The 18291-nt window shown below is 36.4% G+C and overlaps 1 long non-coding RNA gene across 4 annotated transcripts in view; it reads right to left on the bottom strand.

Annotated features, from left to right (window-relative positions):
• Window positions 1-18291, bottom strand: part of LOC123796523 (uncharacterized) — a 580540-nt gene that overhangs the window by 129305 nt on the left and 432944 nt on the right. For all 4 annotated transcript variants that reach the window (XR_015722242.1, XR_015722241.1, XR_015722243.1 and 1 more), the window contains exons 6-8: window positions 11908-12000; window positions 9636-9795; window positions 793-993 (exon numbers count right to left, since the gene is read on the bottom strand). This is a non-coding gene — a long non-coding RNA (uncharacterized LOC123796523). The remainder of the gene's footprint in view (window positions 1-792; window positions 994-9635; window positions 9796-11907; window positions 12001-18291) is intronic.

Here is an 18291-nt window from a genome sequence, read left to right as displayed (position 1 = left end):
ATCTCCATCACTGTCATTTAAAGAACATTTTGGTTGGCTGCCTTAGGGACAGTAATTTGTCTTTCAAGTCTTCTGCCTGCCCCTGTTTCTCAGGTTTTATCATCACACGGTGGTTATTTGGGTGTTGTTTTGGAAGCCATTTTTTTCTGCAATAACAAATGAGTCACTGAAGAAAGCACACATCAGCCTGCACCTGGGTCTCATGTCGGGCTGTGTGAGGGCTGTTTCCTCTGTGAGAGATTTCCTGCAATACCCAGAAGCTCTGGTCTTTTCCTTCCTCCTTCACTGGCAAAGCAGCCTTTTGTATCAGTTCAAAGTGCAATGGGTCTTGTCCTTGTGTTTCACACTGTGGCCAGCCTCCTTCTCAGTGCCCAAATCAGTATTTTAATCTTTGCCTTACATCTCTGATTCACTTCTAATATTTCCCAAACATATTTTTGCTGACTTAGAAGAGCAGATAAACCCCACAGATGGGAGAAATAGACATAAAAATATACGTATGTAACCCTGAAGTTTATTGAGCCCGCCCTTTCTTTACCTTACCCGCTACTGATAACACAACCTTTTGCCTCAAACAAGTGTTGCACAGTTTTGCCCTGTTTTCATTCTTGCTTTAAAACTCTTGGTAAGCACTGGGAGTTGAGGAACATTCAAAATCCACCGTGATAAAAACGTTTAATGCTATTTTCATCAATCACTTCTATTTTGGTGGGGCACACGCTCTGAACAGTTCTAAGGGAATTGCGATAGCGAATACAAAGCAAAACAGAATAAGGAATAGACTCTACCCACCTGGAAATCATCACCTATAAGGTGACCGCTATGAAGGACTGGAGAGAACACTGGTTTGGGAACGTGGAGAGTGAGTTCAAGGTTCAGTTCATAAAAGAGACTGTGGACAAGTCACTTCATTTCCAGGATACTTTTCTGCCTATGTTTCCAGATGCCATATGGATCGGTAACTATCAAAATACTTTACAGACCTTGCTTTACCTGCCAAATGGAAGAAGGTATTGCTGAAGGAAGGAGATATTATTTGAGTGGTGGTTTAAAAAATAAAAAATAATAGTTACTAAGATTTGCTGCGTGCTTAATATCTAATAGGAATTCTGCTAAATGCTTTACTTGTATTTATTTCATCACTACAGAAAGCTGATGAGGTACATATTGTAATTCCCCTACTTTGCAGATGAGAATGCAAGGCTTAGAGAGGTCCAGTGAATTGCCCAAGATCACACTGCTACTACATGTTTCAGCTGGGATTCAAACCCAAGTCTCACTGCCACCAGAATCTGTGCAGAAGTATGAAGCCGGTGCTCTTCCCGGCTCTGTACCCTCCTCTTTCCCCTTGTTGACCTCTCTCCAACCTCCCTTCCCTTTCTTTCACATTCTTCCTCTCTCCTGTACACATTTTTCCTATAATATAAACACGCATTAACACACACTTAAGACATATAAAAATGGTATAGAGACTAATAAAATAAGCATTCATATACTCACCACACCACTTAGGCAATAAAACATTACCAGTACAGTTGAAGCCCCCCATTACCCCTCCCTGATGGCTTTCCTTTCCCTTCCTACATCTGTGTGTAGTCAACTTCCTGTCTATAATTTCCATGCATTTCTTTATATACTTATTTAATATGGATATATCCTTAAACAATATGTAATGTTGTTCCACCTATTTTAAAATTTTCTATAAATGGAATTGCAACTCATAGATTTATTTTCATTCATATTCTATTGGAAAGATTTATCAATATTGATATATTTATCTCTCCTTCATTTATACTTTGATGCTATATAATATTCAATTACATGAGTATCCTAAAAGTTACTCATTCTCCAGTTTATGAATATTTACACTTAGATTGTTTTTAATTTGTTGCTATTGCAAAACAATGCTCACATAAGCACCCTGTACATATTCCCGTTAGTAGCACTGCTTAATAGTGGGGTACACATGATACCAACTCCCTGGATATAGCTAGATTGTTCTCCAAGGCAACTCAACTAATTTATACTAACCAAGGAATATGTAAGAATTCTAAATGCTTCTCCATCTTTGTGGACCACATACTATCATCCTACTTCAATTTTTACTAATTATTAACATGATGGGCCTGAAATGGTATGTCATTGTGACTACAACTTACAGTTCCTTAATTATTGGTGATATTGAACTTTTTTCTTATATTTTTGCCCATTTTTGCTTCTTACTCTATACATTGCCCATTTTTCTATTTGGTTTTTGTTGTTCCCATATTGTCTTATAGAAATTAAAGACGTTTTCAGGATTCTGTTTGACATAATTTTGATTTTAATTGTTAAAATATAGATCAATTGATGGAAAACTGATGGCTTTGCTATAGTATTTCTATCCATGATTATGGTATAACTTTTATTCATTTACATCTTTTTATAATAGAATTTTGCATTTCCTCCATAAAGATCACAACTTTGGTTAAGTATATTCCAATTAATTTTTTATGTCGTTGATATTTTAAATACTTTTTAAAACTACATTTCCTAAACGTTTATTGCTGGAATATGAACATAGTTGGTGGGTGTGTATGTATATGTAGATCTCATATGTGCAAATATCTTAAATTTTTGTCAAGTTCAAATATTGTGCTGGGCTTACTATGTAATACTCATATTGTGTTTGAATAAGATCTGTTTGCCTTTTTTTTTTCCAATATGCTGGCCAGAGCCACTGTGATGGTAAGGAAAAAAATATATCTTTCATTTTTATACATTTTAAGTATTACATCACCATTTTTATATAAATATAAATAACTTGGAATTTCATGTTAGAATATTCTTGTACTACTGAAGAAAATCATTCCACAATAATGTGTTACCAGTATTTTTTCAGATACATGTTACATGATTCAGATTACCAACATTTTTATAAAATTTTATAAAAATACCAACATTTATTATTGTAAATAACATTTACCTGTAACCTTTAATTTTTATACAAATTCACATATGATTTTGCAAGGTTATGACTAGCATCATAAAATGAGTTGGAAAGTATTTCACTTTACTTACCTCTGGAATAGTCTGTATAAAATTAGAATCATCTGGAGTGAGTGGACTTAGTAAGCAGACTTTAATCCACTGATACAATTTCCTTAATTGTCACAGAATTGCACAGTTTTGCATTTTTCTTGAATTAGTGATGATAAATTTTAGTTTTTATGGGAAAATGTCAATTCTATCTGTTTTCAAATTTGCTGACATAAAGTTACTTATAGTATTCTCTTGTTTTTAATATCTGCTATATCTGTTATGATCACTTGTACAATAACAATATTTATTTATTTGTTACTTCTTTTGGGGATCAATTTTGCCTTAGGTTTGTCTATTTTGTTAGTCTTTTCTAACCCTCAGTATTTGTCTTTGTTGATTCTTTCTATTGTACATTTATATTTTATGAGTTTCTGATCTTATTATTGTTTTCTCTTTTGTTTCTTCAGAAACAGTATTCACTTTTTGGAAGCTTAGTTCCTTGTTTTTACCCTTTTAAAATTTATTATACATTCATTAAGGGCTTTAGTAGATGCATGCTACAACTTTATTTGTACTTTTGTATCATTCAGTTCTGAGTATTTCATAGTTCACATTATAATTTATTTAGAAATGTATTTATACTTTAATCTTAGTTTTTTTGTCTTTTATTTATAAGTGAGATGATTTGTGATCAGTGATAACTGTTTGGAATTCATTTCTTGAAATGCATTGAAATTTGTTTTATGTAGTATTCATAGTCAGTTTTCATGAATGATTCATGTATGCATGAGAAAAGTATTTTTCTCTAATTTTGGTTGCATTAGTAATATTGTTCATGCAAAAATTCTCAACAAAATATTAGCAAGCCAAATTCAACAATACATTAAAAGGATCATATACCACGATCAAGTGGAATATATTCAAGGGATGCAAGGGTGGTTGAACATGTACAAATCAATGTGATTCAGCACATTAACAAAATGAAGGATAAAAATCATATCATCCAATAGATGCAGAAAGAGCATCTAACAAAATTCAGCATCCATCTATGATAAACCTCTCAACAAAGCAGCTGTAGAGGGAATGTACCTCAATATAATAAAGTCTATATATGACAGGTCCTCAGCTAACATCATAACATAGTGAATGGTGAAAAGCTGAAAACTTTTCCATTTAAGATTAGGGACAAGATGAAGATGCTCACTCTCCACGTTTATTCAACATAACATTGGAAGTCCCAGAGAGAGCATTAGACAAGAGACAGGATCAAAAGGCTTCCAAACTGGAAAAGAAATAAAACTGTCACTACTTGCAGATTACATCACACTATACATAGAAACCCCTAATGACGCCAGCAGAAACAATCAGAACGAATAAAAAAAAATTCAGTAAAGATGCAGGAGACAAATTCAATACACAAAATCGAACACACTTCTACACACTAACACTGAACTATCAGAAAGAGAAATTAAGAAAATAATTCCATTTATAATTGCATAAAAAAGAAGAAACTATCTAGGAATAAATTTAACCAAGGAGTGAAAGACTAGTACACTGAAAACTATTAGACATTGGGGAATGTCTAATAGACACAAATAAATGGAAAGATAGTACATGCTCATGGACTGGAATAATTAATATTGTTAAAATGTCCACACTATCCCAAGCAATCCACAGATTCAATGCAATTCCTATCAAAATTCAATGGCACTTTTCAGAAAAACAGAAAAAGCAGTCCTGAAAGTTGTATGAAACCACAGAAGACCCTGAATAGCCAGAACAACCTTAGAGGCACCACACCTCCTAATTTCAAACTATAGTTCAAAGCTACAGTAATCACAACAGCATGATAAGCTCCTTAACATTGGTCTAGGTAATGATTCTTTGGCTCTGACTCCAGAAGCAAAGGTGATAAAAGCAAAAATAAACAAATAGGGCTACACCAAACTAAAAAGCTTCTGCACAGCAAAGGACACCATTATTCAAATAAAAAGGCAACGTACTGAATTGGAGAAATTATTTTCAAACCACATATTCAATAAAGGATTAATATCCAAAATATATGAGGAATTCATACAACTCAATAGCAAATAATAATAATAATAATAAACAATCCAATTTAAAAAATGGGTAGAGAAACTGAGCAGACATTCTTCCAAAGAAGACATCCAAATGGCCCAAAGGCACATGAAAGATGTTCAAAATCATTAATCATCAGGGAAATACAAATCAAAACCACAATAAGATATCACTTCATACCCAACAGAATGGCTATTATCAAAAAGACAAGAAATAACGTGTTAGCAAGGATGTGGGAAAAAGAGAACTCTTGTCACTGTTGGTGGGATTGTAAATCAGTGCAGTCTCCATGGAAAACAGTGTGGAAGTTTCTCAAAAAATTCAAAATAGGACCTATCATATGATCCAGCAATTCCACTTTTGGGTATTTAACCAAGGGAAATGAAAACACTATCTCAAAAAGATACAGGCACCCCTATGTTTACTGCAGCATTATTTACATTATGGAAACAATCTAAATGTCCATCAATGGATGCATGGATATAGATATCACATTTTCTTTTTATAAATAATAGAATAATATTCAGCCATCAAAAAAGAATGAAATCTTGTCATTTGAGACAACATGGATGGACTCTGAGGACATTATGTGAAGTAAAATAAAAGCAGAAAAAGACGAATATCATATGATCTCACTTATATGTGGAATCTACAAAAAAAAATCAAACTCATAGATAAAGAAAACAGATCGATAGTTGTCAGTCAGGGAATAGGGGACTGGTGAAATGGGTGAAGGGGGTCAAAGGATACAAACTTCCAGTTATAAAATAAATACGTCTTGGGGAATAATGTAAAGCATGGCAACTATAGTTAACAATACTGGACTGCATATTTGAAAGTTCTAAGTTCTAAGAGAGCAGATCTTAAAAGTTCTCATTACAAAAAAAAAAATTCTGTAACTATGTGTGGTGATGGATTATAACTAGACTTATTGTGGCAATCATTTCCCAATCCATACAAGTATCAAATCATTATGCTATACACCAGAAACCAATATGATGTTATATGTCTATTACACCTCAATAAAAAATAAATAAAATAAAAATGTTTACAGGGAAAAAAAAAGACTTAATGGTTCCCCGATGCTCTCTGAACTTAAATCAGTCTACTTTGCTGAAGAAAAATATATTTACTTTCCTTTCTCCATGATTTGAAAAACTCTGCTATAGATAATTAAAGCTAACTGCACCTAATATTTTTAGCAAATTAACTTGTCATACTGCAGAGTTTTTCTGAAATAAAAATATGTAGTGCTTACTTAGCATAATTAAGTCAGTTGGGGAACTGGATGAGTAGATGTAGTATGATCATATCTGTAATCATTTTTCTACCAAAGTTAAAATGCGCATTTTTGTTCCAATTTAAAGGAAAAGGCAACATCTATTGAAATTATTGTTAAACCATAACAATTTGGGGATCATAATTTTAACAGAAATGGTACTTATTTGCTCAAGAAATATTTAATCGCCTATCTACTTTGGGTCAATCATTGTACTAGGCGAAAAGTAGTCAACAGGATAGACATAACTGTTACCACAGCATGTGAGCCTCACCACTTTTACAAAAACAGGAGTATCAAGCAGGTTGATCATTCTATCTCCTTCCAGCTAATATTATTTCTCTGCTGCCTTTGAGAGTTCTAAAAAAAAAAAAAAAAAGTGAAAATTCTCCAAAAAGTTGTTCATATGGTCCCTAAAATATGTTTTTCCCATCTTCTTAAAACACTCATTTACTTGGCTTCTGATCACTGCTCTCTTTTGGTTTTCCTCCCTGGCTAGTGCTTCCTCCTCCTCTTATCTCAGTTCTTAAATGCTGGAATTACCCACAGCTGAGTCATCCAACTTCATGTTTTGGGTTTTTTTCCCCCCTTCCTGCAGATGGCTTTAAATACCATCTCTATATTGATAATTCCCCTATTCGTATCTCCATCCTGGACTTTTCCCCTTGATTCCAGAATTTTATATACAGGTTCCAACACAAACTCTTCATTTGGGTGTCTGATATTTCAATACGTCCAAACTCTGTGTTCTGCGTGGACACAGCCCCCCTCCCTCCCTATGCTCCTCTATAGTCTTCCCAGTCTCAGTAAAGTGAAGTTTCATCTTTTCCCATACTTGCGCCAGAACCCTGATTCATCATTGACTGCTTTTTCTTTCACATCCTGTATTCAATCTCTCCTCAAATCCTGCTGGCGAAGTCTTCCAAATGCATGCCAGATTTGACCGCTTGTCACTACCTTTCCTACTACTACTCAGATCCCAAACACCATCGTTTCTGACTCTGCATTCTTTTAATTACTTTCTAACTAATTTCCCCTCTAACTTTACCCCCTACAAGAGAGCCTATTCAAACTAAAATCCCTCCTGTGGCTGTAGTATCTTAAGAGTGAAAGCCAAAGTCCTTAAAATAGCACGTTTTAGCCTCATCCTTTAGTCCCTAGCTAAGCGCAGTGCCTACCTGGAGTGCTGAGTCTGGCTCAACAAAAAAAAGTCCACATGGTCTTCCAGAAGGTGGCCCAGACAGCCCTCAGCAGCTGCAGTTACAGCTTCTGGCTGCAGAGCTTTGGCGCGGGGACCTGACTGCTTGGGGGCCCCCTGCTCCGATCCCCCAGCAGCATAGAAAGGATCTAAGTGACCTCCTGCTAAGTTGGGTAGGCTGCCCCCAGTCCTTGAGCTGTGACCACCGAACTGCATCCGGAATAGAAGCGGACCACCAAGGCCAGGGCCCGGCCCCCGGGACTGGGATCCTTGGATTGGAGCAAACCCCTCTGGGCTTTGAAGAAGGGGGTTTCCGGCCCCACCAGCCCTGTGGGGAGGGAGTTCCCTGGAATCACCTAGACTCCCAGCTCCCCGCCGTGAACATCGAGGTGCGGCCTGGGCAGCTTGGCGCCACCTCGCGGCTGTTCTTGAGGCTGCACCTTCAGAATCTGGCTTTCCTATGAGTATCTCCCCATTCCCTTCCCCAACCCCATCCCATTAAGAACTCTATAAACTAAAATGACATCACTTGTCAAAGAAGTCCCAAAAAAGTCTCTCTTTTATTTCATCTCTTACTAACCCTTTCCTTGTTCATTCTGCTCCAGCCACACTGGGCTCATTGCTGTTCCCAGAACGCTTTAAAAACACTACTGCTTCAAGATCTTCCCACTTGCTGTTTCCTCTGACCTGGTCACTTTTCCCCTGCTTATGCTCAGAGCTAACCTTTTGTTTACTTACAGATTATCTTCTAAAACATCTAATGCATGAAGATTTACCTGGTCCTCTATATAAAAGAGCCACGTCTACTATTTTCTTGGCCCTCTCATCTCCCTCACCCTGCTTCATTTTTCCTCACACTACTCATAACTGTATGAAGTACTATGTACTTACCTGTTTCCTTCTGGTCTGCCCTCCAACCCCACCACACTAGATGTAAACTCCACAAGAGCTGAGATGATGCCGGTTGTGTTCACTACTGCATCCCTAAGGTCTAAACCAGGGACTGGAACATAGCTGGCGCTCAAATAATTGCTGAGTGAATGACTGAGTGAATTTACAAAAGGGCATTATAAAGCGTTATAGAAGTATAAAACAGAGGGATCTAACCTAGACCGGGAAAGCAAGCCGAGACTTCTTGAGGAATCTGAAAGCTGAACGCTAAGAAGACAAGTAGGAGTTTACCCATAGAGAGAACAACATTGCCAAGACCTCGAGTCCGTTTATTTGACAAGTATTTATTAAACACCTACAATGTAACAGGCTGTGGTCTAGGCACATGGAACATAAGGAGTAAAGGGAAAAGAACATATACAAATAAATACTGGCATATGGTCATTTAATAAAAAAGCTATTAAATTAACCTAGGATAGAGAATAAAGAATGATGAGGATAAAGAATGATGGGAATAGGGAAAGAAGACTAGATATGCTGGATAACACCTTTCAGGAGGTACAATTTGGGTAGAGACTGAAGAAAGTTCAAGATAAGTTATTATCTGAGGGAAAAAAAGCAAAAAAAATGTTCAAATCTATTATATCCTTATATATTGTTACCTTATTAATCTATCAGTTACTGAGAATTTTGTTTGAGAAATCTCTTACTCTTGGTGGATTTATCAACTCAGTAGTTCTGTCAATTTTTGCTTTCTATATTTCGAGAAAATATATTTCTGTATTTTCTATATTAGGTACATTGAAGTTTATAAATGGTTTATATTCCTGATGAATTTAAACTTCTCTTTCTACATATGCTCTTTTTTTTAATGCTTCGTTGCTTTTGGATTTTTAAATTCTTCTACCACTCCCCCTTTTTACTTCCATAATAGAAATGCTATACGCTACTTCTTTTATTTCAGCAATTTCTTGACTTTTAATATGTACATATTTCCTAAAGCCCAAAGTTAATGAAAATCTCAGTTTTCTTCTCGGCAACACAAGGGCTTTAATTCCCAATTTGCCTTACTATTCAAATAATTTAGTTCTCTAGTTTTTATCCCCTATGTTGTACAACAATATTATTTTTATACAAAAATATTTATTTAGAAATAACCATATTTACCAGGTTTTTTGTTTACCATTCCTTCTTGCTCAGTTCTTTCACATTTCTCTTTTTCCTGAAGTACAATCTTGAAAGTTCCTTCAGCAAGAGTCTAGTAGAAACAAACTCTCTTCACATTTTTATGGAAATATGTTTATTTCATCCTTATTATTAAGTGAAACTGTAGATGCAAAATGAACAAGCCTTTTTTGAAATTTTAAAGAGAAAGGAAAAGAGTTTTATTTGAGCTCAAGTTAGAACAGCTGCTGGGAGACATATTCTTCACAAAGAAGAGGGTGCTCTGGAGACGGAGTGTTACACATGTTTCTTGTTACATCAAAAGTTACAAATCATCATGACAGAAGACAGTCCAGAAAATTACAAACTTTATCTTATACTTTTAGTACTTGCAAGGTTACAGGCTTCAGAGGTATGGGAACTTAAGGAGATTTTTATTGTTACCTTTAGTTTGAGATGTTTCTTTTAGGTTATTTGCTAATGAAGCAATATACAATGTGTACCCCTGGCAGAAATGGATCCCACGCTTTGAAGTCTGGTTAAGTCATTCCGATCTTGGCAAAAGTTAAACTATAGCTTCCCTGGGAGCCCAGAAGCAGGGCCCACAAACACTAAAGGTTGAAATTTTTCTTTATTGAAAGTTCAGTTAGGTATAGGATTAAGACCAAGTTATTTTTATTCTCAGTACTTCGATTATATTATTCCACTTTTTGTGACATATTTTAGTGTTAAAACTCATGTCATCCTAATCGTTGTTCCTTTGTAACTGATTTGTCTTTTCTCTTTTTCTTCTTAAAATAAATAAATACTTGCATGAAACATCTCTTTGACTTTGATATACATAAACATGTGCCCGTGTGCATTATTTTATATTTATCTCACTGTAGGTTTTATAATGTTTCCTGAATCTGATACTCTGTATCTTCTATTGATTCTGGATAATAGCATTTATGTATTTAACCATTGGCTTTTCCCACTTCTCCTGTAACTGACAAGACAGAGAGACCACTGGCCTTTTTATTCTGCCCACTATGTCTCTTAACCTTTCTTCTACGTTAATCCACTTCATATCTCTTCTCTGCTTCTAGAGAATTTCTTCATCTAAGATCCAGTTCACTAGTTTTGTCCTACTTGTGTCTAATTTACTGCTTATCGATACCGTTCAGTTTTTAATTTGCATTATTTTTATTTCTGAACAACATATTTCGTTCTCTAAAATCAATTCCAGATAAGCCATGTTAGCCTCACCCTCCTCAATCGTATTTTCAATTCTCTTTTATTTGTTTAAATTTTAATCATAGTTATTTCATATTTTAAATTTGATAAGTCCCAATTATTTAAATTATCTTTTTCCAGTTCTGCTATTTATTGTTTCTACTAACTCTTGCTTATGGTGTATTATTTTTCTCATCTGCTTTGTAATTTGAAGTATAAAACTGATATTTGTATGACCTCAATGTATGAGAACCAAGAGAGGCCTGAGTTGAGTGTCGATTTCTCCAACGGGAATTTGAGTCAGCTTTGGGCAGGCTTAACAGAGCTTTACTAAAGTAGGACCACTCTGAATTTATTTCTCAGAGTGCGATTTTCTGGGTCACATAGGACAAAGTTTTGCCTTGGTTACGTGAGGGAAAGCATGTGGTTTGCTGGCAAAGACAAGTTCCATTAGCATCTCCCTTTGTTATTTGGCAAATGTCTTTTCAGTTTCACTAAGGTGTTGACTTTGGATATAAGCATCATATAGTAAGTGTCCCCTTCCCCTCCTCTGCTTGAGCCAAAGAGTATTTTTTCATGTACCCTTCAAAGACTATTTTTTTAAGATTTAATTTATTTATTTGAGAAAGAGCATGAACGGGGTTCCGGGGTGCAGAGGGAAAGGGAGAGGGAAAAGCCGACTCCCTGCTGAGCAGGGAGCCAGACACAGGCTGGATCCCAGGACCCTGAGATCAAGACCTGAGCTGGAGGGTACGCAGGTGCCCCACTCTTCAAAGACTTTAAAACCCAAAGATCTAAGTTCCTGGTATAGCCAAATGTCCTCAAGACAGCCTGGTGTTCACTCGTGATTTTTAAACTATTTTATAGTTGCCTACTTCTTTTTTTACTAAGGATATTCTTCCATTCTTACAAGCACAAGCTGGTAATTTAAAAGTTGTGTGCCACAATTTTTCAGTCCGTTGGTGTTTTGCAATGGGAAAATTTTTAACTGAATTGCTGCAAGCATAAATCTATAACCCTGTCTATACATGACACAAAGATACAGATTGAAAATACTTACAGTGACATCATGGAAATCTATCTTTTCCAGCACAAACAGAGGAAAGATTATGCTCCTATGCTTGACTGTGTACTCTCCTCTTCTCTTTTCTCTCTTGGCATAAATGATAAGGAACAAAGTAATTATATTATTAAATTATTTTACAACAAACTTTTACATAATCCATGTATTGCATATATATCAATCAACAGAACTAGGACATAAATATTATGAATTTTTAACATATTTGATTTGAAAAATAAGCAAACATATGTAAATTAATACGTTTCACTTATGTTTTGGATTCAAGAAATCAAGTGCCCAAAAAGAATATCCAGCAGAATAACTCCACAGGGACTCTCTTCTCCATGCAAAATTCATGAACATTAAAAAAAAAAAAACCTCTTCCCTTTGTTATTTTCAATTAAGATATTTCAATACTTTGCCAAGATAAATGATGACAAGTATTTTTCCCTTGTTTACAGGGACAAATCATTTTTATCATTTTTCTTCAAGAGAAGTCAAGTATTTCCATCAAACAAGTTTTGTTACCTTTAATCAAAGTGACAGGATGAACACTCTTGACAGCTAATGATTGACAAGACAAGTCTCAGAGATACGACAAGGATTGTTACTCTAAGATACACTTGCTGCACAGTGTCTCAATGTAAGGTCATTTCTCTTCTTAGGCAGATATGGATTATAATTTCATTAGTTATTGAAACTAAGCAAAAATCATTCGAAACATCTCGCTACCCTCTGTTTGCATTAATGACAAAATAAAACTTAAAAGAGTTTTTATTTCTTTGTTTAGATAGTAAAATAAATATATACAATATAACCAAGTGGAGTGTTTTCTGTTTTTCTAGTGTAAAGAGAAGTGAAATCTGATCCATCTTACCCTGTGCTGCAGTGATCGACATGAAATAGTAGGATGAAATAGAAACATAATAGACCTAGACATTCACATCCTGGCTCTGCTAGTCACTACTTAGGTGACCTGGGAAAATACTGAAATGGTTCCAACCTTGAGTTCCTCAATTATAAATACTATTTTTAAAAATTAAAATACCCAGCTGATAGAATTGTGGTGAGAGTTGAGCAGATAAATCACCTGGAAAATAGGCTCTTATCAAAAGACCTTTCTCGATGAAGGGTGCTTATGGAGGAGAAAATATAAACACACATACACATATACACACATATATGTATTTATGTATATAGATTTATGTATACATATATTTATGTATATATTTTTGTGGATGTGTTTGTGTATGTATATATCCTCTTAGGAGGCATTTCACAAAAAAAGTTCAGTGACCCATGACATAATTAATGAACAAAAAATTGGAATAACTTGTTAGCCCCTGAATAAATCTTTCCTTGGGGAAGGGATGCTCACCCTGTTGAGAAGGATAGGATGTTAGCCAGAGTTAGGGACAAATGACTTCAGGTTTTTGTTTTCTGTTTTTTTAAGATTATTTATTTATTTATTTATTTGAGAAAGAGAGAGAGAAAGAGCACAGAAGGAGAGTGAGAGAGAGAGGCAGACTCCCCGCTGAGCAGAGAGCCAGAGATAGGGCCCCATCCCAGGAGCCTGAGAGCATGACCTGAGCCGAAGGCAGATGCTTAACCCACTGAGCCACCCAGGCACCCTGAAATAACTTCAGTTATTATGAAAAATAGGAAACACACTGGTGACAGAGCGAAAGCTGGACTCAAAAAAGAATGGGGGAAAAAAGGAAGAAAAGAAGAACCACAGGCGTTACTTTCTGCAGTATAATGAACCTTTCACAAATCATAGTTAAGATGGCATTCACGATTGAGGATTATTTGAAAGCATCTCAACTGCAATGATCGTTAAGGTATACCCAATTCATATATATATGAATTATATATAAATATATATGAACACACACACATATATATTATACATATAACAACCAATATCTGAAAGGGTTTTTAACTGGAGACTTTATAAAATAGCAGAAGAATGTATCTAAAATAGCAGAAGAATGTATCTAAGAACAATGCACCGTTCACTATTAATATGATGGGCAAAGCATAATTACATAGGACAACTACAAAGCATATCAGCGATGCTTTGATGTAAGCATTTCGCTTCTCCTCTCAAGGAACATCTAAAAATACCTTCCTGGGTCACAAGTTCAAATGCACACAGGAGCCATGCAAGCATCGTAAGTGTATAAATGGGATGAATATATGATCGTGGAAAGTGACATAATAAACTGGGAGTATTAGTGCCACATTTATATTCAAGTTTTCAAACCTACGCTAGCCGAACAAAGCGCACCTTTGGGTGAGATATGGTACAGGACCACCAATTGTTAGCCTGCCTTATTCAAACAGGGCTAGATTCTTCTGTTCAATTGATCTTCCCACACCTGACCCTATTCTTGCCACGCTATCCTCTTTTGAAATGGTCATTCCTTTTATCTAAATCATTTGTAACAAGTTGCAAAGCAGTGCGCTTCTGCGTGCAATTAAATGAAGTTTGTTATTATGTAGAATCTTTCTTTTAACATCCACGGTTACTTACTAATTGTGCACTATTTTTCTTTATGCAGTGTTTTTCTGGGGACAGTTGATTGGCTGTCTCTACGTGTCCTTTCTGACTTCTTTCAGTGCCAGCAACACCAGAGCCATTCTCTTTATAAGAGAAACAAAGAACTGGCCTGATTTAGTAACAATTCTACCCCATACAAGACCTTTCACCCCCATCTTTTGCACAGAACTGTTCATAATGCAGTGCTTTGGTTTACCACCAGTATGCATTCTTGTGGACCTTAATAGTGGATCAAAGTTTTAATAGTAGATAGAGGCCTGGGTCTTCTAAGTAAGACTCCTCTTGCTAATAATATATATAGTCCTATATGAAAGCTAAGTATTTTCCCAGACATATGAGAAGAAGATAACTTGATTTGACAATGCAGGACTGGACAGTGGAGGACCTGGGTATAAAAGTTTGTCAGAGCTTGTAAGGCAGTAAGGAAATATTGCTGTGGGTTATCATAGGTTTTAAAAAAAACTAACATTCTGGACTTCTGCAGAAGGGCAGTGTAGGAAGATCCCGAAATTACCTCCTCCCACAGACACACCAAATCTATAGCTACGTATGAATCACTTCCCTCTGAAAACTAGATGCACAGCTCCTCCACAAAGAAGGATAAAAATCACATGGAGAAAAGCACCAAAACCCCCAACCCTGACACACAACAGAGAGGGATTTCACCAGTCCGGTGCTCTGTTGGAGGAGCAAGAGGCTGGTGCCCTATCCTGGGCATCCCAACCCCTGGGATCTGTACCAGAGAGATGAACCCCTGCAATGTCTGGCTTGAAAAACTAATGGGGCTGACATGCAAGTGATGCAACCTGTTACAGAAAACCGAGGCTCCTCTTTCAAAGGGCTCTCGTGCCGTCTCATGTGTCCAAGAACCAGTGAAGAAACAGCAGTTTGAGAAGTGCCTGGACTACTTGTGAAGGAGATTCATTTGCTAATCTAAGGTCTTCTGGAGGGGCAGGGACGGTTGAAGCTCCCTGGAGGCAGAGAGGCTGGTGGGTGTCATTTTTGTGTATGCCACCTAACTACTAGCATGGGTGGGTGAACGTGGACACAGCACCCTCCTGCCGCCTCACTAACAATGTGAGGGGAGGAATTTGCACGCCGCTGGGATATCAAAGGGAGAGCTTTCTCTCAGACTCAGAGTAGCAAGAGAAGACTGTTAGGCTCAGGGACAAGGAAGACCCCCCACAAAATAACCAGGGCTGTTTATCGGTGCCATGGGCATTTCTAATGCCAGTTTGTCTGCAAGGTATGTCTCAGAAGTTATTTTACTCGTATTTTAAAACTTCCTTTCTCTAATACAAAAAGCAAAACCACTCCAGGAATTCTCTCACAAACTGACACCAATTTATATGCAGCTGGTAGTATTATGCTGCTGGAAGAAACGGTAACCCCAGGGACCAAAAGAACTTAAGGATGTCTTGTCTAAATGCCAGTTAGTTTTTGATGTTGAGCTAACATCTAGAGACCAAGTCAGAACGAAAGCTAACATGTCAAGTACAATCTCAGTAATTTTTCCATCTGTTTTATTATTTCCATATTTTTAGTGTTATTTGGAGATATACAAGCCTGAAATTGCCCTCAAGTTGACAAAAAAAAACTTTTCAAAAGTTTTACTTTTTTTTTTTTCCAAAAAGGGTGCAATTTAAATGTGTATTTCTTCATCTGGGCCAAATCATAACAGGCTTATACACACAGAGATTAAATCAGAAACGAAAATCTAACTTCAGATGGAAACAGCCCCCAAAGTCACATATGACACAGCTTTGTCTATTTTTCATAGGAACTGAAGTTATTTCAAATTCACGGCTTCCAACAATGGTGTACATTCTGCAGGGTCTCTTCTTGAAAGGTGCCTGATTTTTTTCAGATTGTATTTCTTTTAGACAGAGACTAAATAGCAACATAGTTTTTCATTTATTAATTTACTCATATTTTCTACAAACCTTTTTCAAGCCCTCGCTAAATGCCAGACACAGTGCTGGAGATACCAGTATAAAAAAGGCAAAGAACCTGCTTCATGGAGTGAAAACCTCTCCTTCCTCATTTCTCTTTTATGCCATACCTTGGAAAAGAAGCAGGATTTTTTTTCCCCCTTCTTCCTTTCTTCTTTCCTTTCCTAGCTTCTTTCTTTCCCTCATCTTTCTTTTTCTCCTTTTTCTTATTCATTCTTTTGTCATTCAACAAATATTAGAAGCCCACAGTGTGTTAGACACTATCCTAGGCACTGGGTCACCTATAGCATAAAATCAAGTCCCAGCTTTCTCGGGGGCTTTGGGTTCAGGAAGGTACTATAGATACACAGGTGACCAAACGGCTAGCATAATTACATACTAGATTATCGTTATAAAAGTAAGCAGAGAGCTCTATTAAGACAATAATGAGGATTCTAATTTAAATAATTTGGTGAAGGTCTGTCTGATGAGATATTTAGGCTGAGATTGTGCGTGTGATTGTGTGTGTGTGTGTTTACCGAAGTACAGTTGACACATAATGTTACATGAATTTCATTGCAACATAGTGCTGTTATGCTATGTTATACGATGCTCACTGTAAGTGTAGCTACTTACTATCCATAGGTTAAGATTTGAAGAAAGAGACAGAACCAGCCCTGGAAAGGGTTTAGGAATAACTAGTCCAGTTTTCCATGCAGAATAATAGGCAGCTGCAAAGGCACTAAGGGTGAAATCAATTTAGTTTCAGAACCTAAAAGGGGAGAAGGGTTGAAGCATGTTGGCCCAACAGGCAGTTTCAGAAGGAAGCAAAGACCAGATCATGTAGGGAGACATGTGGGCTACTGTAAGAAAGTCAGATCTTATTCTAATCCATGGGAAGCCACTAAATGGGTTCAAGCATGAAGTTAATTATAGTTATTAATAAGAATACCAGAATAATAATAGCTCACATTTTCATAGCATTTCTCACATAGTGGTAAGACAAAGAAAGGTAAAGTACTGTTGACTGGCTTCTTTGGATAATATATAACCATACTATTAACCCAAAATGTAATGTTTTCAGAAAGTGGAAAAAGTTTTCACACATTTATTTTATTTTATTATTTTTTTTGTTTCAAGTTTTTATTCACATTCTAATTAGCTAACATACAGGGTAATATTGGTTTCATCAATAGAATTCAATGATTCATAACTTAATACAACACCCAGTGCTCATCACAACAGGTGCCCTCCTTAATACCCATCACCTGTCTAGCCCATCCCCTGCCCACCTCCCTCCATCAACCCTCAGTTTGTTCTCTTAGTTAAGAGTCTCTTATGGTTTGCTTCCCTCTCTTTTTTATTTTTCCCTTCCCCTATGTTCATTCTTAAATTCCACATGAGTGAAATCATATGTATTTGTCTTTTTCTGACTGACTTATGTCACTTAGCAGAACACACTCTAGCTCCACCCACATCATCATAAATGTCAAGATTCCATTCCTTTTCATGGCTGAGCAATATTCCATTGTACATATATACCACACCTTCTTTATCCATTCATCTGTCGATGGACATTTGTGCTCTTTCCATAGTTTGGCTATTGTTGATAATGCTGCTATAAACATCAGAGTGCATGCATCCCTTCAAATCTGTATTTTTGTATCCTTTGGTTAAATACCTAGTAGTGCAATTGCTGGATCATAGGGTAGTTTTATTTTTAACTTTTTGAGGAACCTCCATACTGTCCTCCAGAGTGGCTGCACCAGTTTGCATTCCCACCAAGAGTGTAAAAGGGTTCCCCTGTCTCCATATCTTCGCCAATATCTGCCATTTCCTGTGTTGTGAATTTAGCCATTCTGATAGGTGTGAGGTGGTATCTCATCG

The sequence above is a fragment of the Ursus americanus genome, chromosome 29 (assembly GCF_024610735.1).
Source record: "Ursus americanus isolate L20-20 chromosome 29, mUrsAme1.1.p, whole genome shotgun sequence".
Lineage (NCBI taxonomy): Eukaryota > Metazoa > Chordata > Mammalia > Carnivora > Ursidae > Ursus > Ursus americanus.
This window is presented reverse-complemented; position numbering and strand designations above follow the sequence as displayed.